The following is a 7,058-nucleotide window of genomic DNA, read 5'->3' as shown; positions in this document are numbered from 1 at the left end:
TCTTCACTTATAGGATATCTGTAAATACTAGTGAAGTGAATCGCTCTTCACTCATAGGATTTCTGTAAATACTAGTGAAGTGAAACGCTCTTCACTTATATTTCATTCATTTTACAAGCATCTTTATATTTTGTTGAGATGAATGTTTATTTTCTCCACGTTCTATAATTGACCAGCAAATCTGCGAGTTGTCGGCGTCAATTGAATTTCGATGAAAACGGCGAACCTTTGGAGGACATCGCAGTCAACTTGATTCCACATTTAGGTCGGGAATTTGAGAGGGAAGAAGATGCCTACGAATTCTATTTAACATACACTAAAATAATAGGCTTTGGTATAAGGCGTAGTTCAAAACATGATGACAAAGATGGTTTTTTACTAGATAGAGTATTTTGTTATAGTCCACAGGGTGAAAGGGAAAAAGACAAACAGGATGTTTATGTGAAATGTAGCCGTTTTTTAACGAGGTTCGGTTGTGAAGCGAAATTGAGGATAAAAAAGGCAGCAAATGGAAAGTTTGAAGCGGTAACTTTTATTAGTGAGCATTGTCATCCTCTTGCAAGTCCAAAAAAAACTCACCTATATAGATGCCATAGGAATATTTATGTAGTTGCAGGCTTACACATTGAGATGGAAAATAATGTGGGAATCCTTCCAAAGGCATCACATACTCTAATGGCCAAACAAATCGGTGGCAGGGACAATCTTGGTTTTATTCATGAAGATTACAAAAATTACTTGCGATCAAAAATAACTAGAGATTGTAATTTTGGGGATACAGAGGGTGTATTAGAGTATTTGCAGAAAAAGCAATCGGACATCCAGGTTTTAATAATGTTTTTCAACTTGATGTGGACGATTTGATAACAAATATTTTTTGGTGTGATTCCAACATGCGATCTGATTATTCATACTTTGAAGACGTTGTTAGTTTCGACACGACCTACAAGAAGAATAAGGAAGGTCGTCAAGTTACGCTTTTTTGTAGGTGTTAATTATCACAAAGAATTTATTATTTTTAGTGTAGCTCTATTATATTATAAAACTGCTGTGACTTTTGAATGATTGTTTGAGACTTTCACCACAGCTATGTGTGAGAAAAAATTTAAAACAATTCTTATAGATGAAGAGGTATAGAACCAAAGAAGGGGTAAGGAATTGAATAAAATAAAATAAAAATAAATAAAAAACAATCCTAACTACTAGTTTGTTTATGAGAGAAGATTCAAAGATGCCCCTTTTAGCTTGTGGGTTGACCACCCGACCGGAGACTAAATCAAGCTTTTCCAAAAAAATAAATAACATATTTTATTATTAATAATATTTTTTAAAACTTTAAAAATAAATAAATAATTTTATTCATACACTATTATTTATTTATTCAAACATCAACTATGCTATTATATATTATTATTATTATTATTTATTTATTACTACGATTATGATTATCATTTTATATATATTATTATTAATACTATCATTATTATTATTATTATTTATTTTTATTTTTCTTATTACTACTATTATTTATTTATCTATATTATTATTACCATTTATTACTATTATTTATTATTATTATTACTATTATTATCATCTTTGTTTGTATTATTTATTTATTTTTGTTTTTAAATACTTAAAATTAATTTGGAATATAATTAATTTGAAACTTAATTTATATACGAGACGGGAGATATGTGGCCGGAGGAGGGCGAAAATCGGCAAGGAGATCTTGGCAGGAGGAGGACAGCGCGGTGGAGGAAGGTGCGGTAGAGAGAATATATTTGAGGATGAAGTGGAGAAAAAAGAAAGGAATCGCGGAATAAGAAATAAAAGAAGGACGAAAGAAAGAAAAGAAGCGTGTTAGTGTAATTAAAAGGATTTCATCCGAGGCTCGGATGTACTGGGGCCCTAGAAAACAAGTTTTCACCGAAAGCTGACTTCAGAAGCCCTCAAAAATAAACTTTATCTGCGAGGGACAGAGATAATTGATGCACTCAGTGGTCTTTGCATATATCACCGAGGGAACATTAATTTTTTCGGTTAAAATTATATTTCCGAGATCATTTCATTGCTCTCGTGAGTTTCCTCAGTAAATACACATTTTTTATTAGTGTTAAAATATATGGAAACTTTACTCAAATTAATTATTTTATTTTAATCATGTGTAATGAGCCTTATAAATATTTCAATTTGTTGGCTACTTATTTTTTAAAAACATATAAATCCTGTTGTAAGAAATAAGTGTTTTCAAACCTGACTTTATAATAAAGAAACTAGATAGAGAGGTTATAAACCCAAATATTGTTATAATTCTAATAAATAAAGTAAAAGTTATGTTAATTCAATCCTATAAACCTATTTTGATTAGCTAGTTGGACTAAATTGAATATATATATATATATATATATATATATATATAATAGATTATCAAGCTATAAATTTTTAAAAATATTTGTTAGCAATAGACTGTCAATTTATGTGTGACATGCTTGCACTGGGTATATATCTTTTCACTAAAATATTAATTAATATAACATCATAGTTGATCCATATATATATTCTCCGAGTTATTCATTGTTATTAACATTCACATACAAAATAAAATTAATGAGAATATGTATCATTATATCATAAATTATTAAGTATTATAATATAATAGAAAATAAACCGTTAAGTCATATCAAGTATATTAATTGATTTAAATATAATAAGAAGGTGTTGTAGCGTAGTGTTAACACCTATGCCTATCACACATGTGACTAGGGATCAAATCTCACTGACAGCAAATAATATTTAAAGTTTTGCTATTTCAGGAAAGCTGAGCAAAATCCGAAATTTACCTATATGCAAGATCGGCTCGACAATGTATACCGGCTCAGTCAACCGGAGTTCGGTCAAAGCGTTCGGTCAATCGGTTCGGTCAAGAAGTTCAAAATCCGGACAGGTTCAACCTATGTGTAAAAATCCGGCAGGTTCAACCTGTGTGCAGAAATCCGGACAGGTTCAACCTATGTGTAAAAATTCGGACAAGTTCAACATGTGTGTAGAAATCCGGACAGGTTCAAGTTCAGGACCGGTTGAGTTGTAAACCGAAAGAACGGTCAAGAAATCTAACCGGTTGAATATCAAACCGGCCAGAAGAAGCTATGAAAAACCTGAAGTCATCCGGTTAACCTGAAGCTATGAAAAACCTGAAGTCATCCGGTTAACCTGAAGCTATGAAAAACCTGAAGTCATCCGGTTAACCTGAAGCTATGAAAAACCTGAAGTCATCCGGTTAACCTGAAGCTATGAAAAACCTGAAGTCATCCGGAACAGGAACAGACAAAGAACCGGACCGGTCAAATCACAGAACCGGTTAAGAAACTCAACCGGTCAAACACCTAAACTGATTAGAAACATGACCGCACAAAGAAGGTAAGATCGGTCAAAACTAAACCCCTGATTAAACACCAGACAGCCGGTCATTTAGAAGCCAAAAGTTGACCGTCAGGTCTAAACCCCTAATTTACATACTGGAAGAACAGACTGCCAGGTCTGAAAAGTTGACCGTCAGGTCTGAAAGGTTGACCGCCAGGTCTGAATCACTGAACCTCTGCTCAACCAATCAAATTCAAGAAAATGAAATATGACCGTTGGCATATTTCACCTATAAAAGGAGCAGCTGAAGAGGAGTAAATGCGGGACACAGTGAACAATTAATTTACAAGTGATAAGATTGTGTTCTCTCTCTAGAAAAGGCCTAAGTGCTAAAGTTGAAGTGTGTATTTACAATTGCGGTGTAAATTGTACGGGTGTTATCGAGCAGGAAATAAGTCTCGATCGGATTGTATTTGTATTCCTTAGTGAATATCCTTCTCGCGGTTTCGAGAGGAAGGGGTGACGTAGGAGTTTTATCTCCGAACATCCATAAAAACTTGTTATTTACTTTCCGTCTGACTTACTTTATAACCGAACTGTACTAACTGACCTACACCATCTTGACCGAATCTATACTATCTAAACCGAATCACCAAGTTACAAAAACCAACCCATCAATTTCCAAACATGTCTTATCCAAAAACCGGTTCTGCCTATCTCGTGAGTGTGCTGCTTCAACCTGAAACAAACCTCTTCCGCGCTTGAACCTGGTTCAAGGGTTTGTGACACTTTGTGTAGTATTGAAACCCCGGTATTAATCTCTAACCGGATTAATCACCACCCTTTGAGTGAGACGCGCTAACCGGCCCAACCCCGGTCCTCCAGCCACGACCTAGATCCTAACAATTGGTATCAGAGCAGTTACTTTCAATACTCAAGCAAGCATGTCTTTTGATAGGCCCCCAATGCTAGAAGGTGATGACTTTGCCAACTGGAAGGCACGCATGTACCTACACTTAATCACCATGGATGATGAGATGCAGTTCATCATAGCCGAAGGACCGATAATCATTGACAAGGACATGAAGGACTGGACAGCTGAAGATAGGAGAAGAAATAACCTGGATAACCATGCCAGAAACCGGATCTCCAACGGTGTGGACAGAAACACATACTGCAAGATCAGAGACTGCAAAACCGCAAAGGAAACATGGGAAACAGTTATACAGATTCACGAGGGAAATGAAAGAACCAAGGAAAACAAGTGGGAATGCAGAAAACCGAGGAGAGATGACCGGAAACCGGACAATCAAAATAACCGAAATAACTATCAACAAACCGGTGAAGGAAGTGAGGTTCAGAAAGCACTGATAGCCGATGATGGAGGAAGCTTATGGGCTCACAGTGACAGTGATGATGAACTCACATGCCTTATGACAAATGAGGAACATGTATTTGACTCTCCTTGTGAAGAATTTACTAAAGATGAGTTATATAATGCATTGAATGATATGGTAGCAGAGTATAAGAACCTACTAACTCTATTACCTAAGCAACCCAATTTTAGAGCCGACCTCATAGTACCCATTCTGACCGAACCAAAGATCATACAACCTGATGAAACCCCTACCTTAGAAACCAAGTCAGCACCTAAACAACCCTCTGAAACCGAATAGCTCAATGAGCCAGTTCAAGAATTGACCGAGGAAGAAAATGCCCGCCTCTAGTATAGAATGGCCGCATGGAAGAGATCTAGTGAAATGGTAAGAAAAATGTGTAGTTACAAAAGACACCCTACTTGCATGTTTGGTCTAGGTTACAAAAACAATAGATCCCAAAGCCAAAAACACTTAGACAAAGTAAGGCTCACAAAGAATGATCTTCCCTTTGTAAGTTTTATAAGAAGCTCCTTAACCGCTGAAGAGGAACTAACTGCCTACTATACGGAAGACAAACTAACCTACGTAGGTCCAACTGATTCTGAGAAATGGCTTCACCCTGAGAAAAGGAAAGCTAACCTGCTCAATAATAGGAAAGCCAACCCACAACCGCATAGGACAAACCAAAGATCACCCCCACACAAGGCCTTCTTAGGAAAACAGAAAGATTCAAAACCTAGTGCAAGAAAAGTAGTTAAAACCTTAACCAGGAAAGTTGTCCGGTTTGTCAAAGTTTGGATACCCAAGGGACTAATCAACCGCGGACCCAAAGAAAAATGGGAACCAGATTTTCTATTGTCTATGAATGTAGGTAAATCAAGACAAAGGCTTGGAAAAGACAACATTGCATTCGGACAGCCGGCTGCTGACAGACACATCACATGAAGGGAACAAGCATGAAGTGGCTAACATCCTCACAAAGCCACTTTTCGAGTCTAAGTTTTCTTCCCTTAGAAATATTTTAGAATTGTTAGATTACAAAAATTTTCATACAAAATTCTTCTTCAAATAATGTTCTCCTTAAACCAAACCGTTTTTCCAAAAACCGGCCAAACAAACATAAAATTTTTAAACCGGTCAAACAAACATAAGATTTTTAAACCGGCCAAACAAACATAAGATTTTTAAACCGGCCAAACAAACATAAGATTTTTAAACCGGCCAAACAAACATAAGATTTTTAAACCGGCCTACTTCTTACTTCTTGCATGGTTTTGAATATTTATTCTAAATAATCAAAATGGGAGAAATTGTTAGAAAAATTAAGTAAGTTAATTTTAAACCGGCCAACGATTACAAGTTTTGAATATTTATTCTAAATAATCAAAAAGGGAGAAATTGTTAGAAAAATTAAGTAAGTTAATTTTAAACCGGCCAACGATTACAAGTTTTGAATATTTATTCTAAATAATCAAAAAGGGAGAAATTGTTAGAAAATAAACCGTTAAGTCATATCAAGTATATTAATTGATTTAAATATTAGAAGAAGGTGATGTAGCGTAGTGGTAAACACCCATGCCTGTCACACATGTGACCAGGGATCAAATCTCACCGACAGTAAATAATATTTAAAGTTTTGCTATTTCAGGGAAGCTGAGCAAAATCCGAAATTTACCTATAGGCAAGATCGGCTCGACAATGTATACCGGCTCAGTCAACCGGTTCGGTCAAGAAGTTCAAAATCCGGACAGGTTCAACCTGTGTGCAGAAATCCGGACAAGTTTAACATGTGTGTAGAAATCCGGACAGGTTCAAGTTCAGGACCGGTTGAGTTGTAAACCGAAAGAACGGTCAAGAAATCTAACCGGTTGAATATCAAACTGGCCAGAAGAAACTATGAAAAACCTAAAGTCATCCGGTTAACCTGAAGCTATGAAAAACCTGAAGTCATCCGGTTAACCTGAAGCTATGAAACCTGAAGTCATCCGGTTAACCTGAAGCTATGAAAAACCTGAAGTCATCCGGAACAGGAAGAGACAAAGAACCGGACCGGTCAAATCACAGAACTGGTTAAGAAACTCAACCGGTCAAACACCTAAACTGATTAGAAACATGACCGCACAAAGAAGGTAAGATCGGTCAAAACTAAACCCCTGATTAAACACTAGACAGTCGGTCATTTAGAAGCCAAAGGAATAACCGGAAGTCATCCGGTTAAACCGACCAGACCGGATGACATCCGGTTAAGACAAATAGCCGACCAGCCCGAAAGCCATCCGGTGAAGACAAATAACTGACCAGCATAAGAAGATACTTCGG

Source organism: Impatiens glandulifera, chromosome 2 (assembly GCF_907164915.1).
Source record: "Impatiens glandulifera chromosome 2, dImpGla2.1, whole genome shotgun sequence".
NCBI lineage: Eukaryota > Viridiplantae > Streptophyta > Magnoliopsida > Ericales > Balsaminaceae > Impatiens > Impatiens glandulifera.
This window is presented reverse-complemented; position numbering follows the sequence as displayed.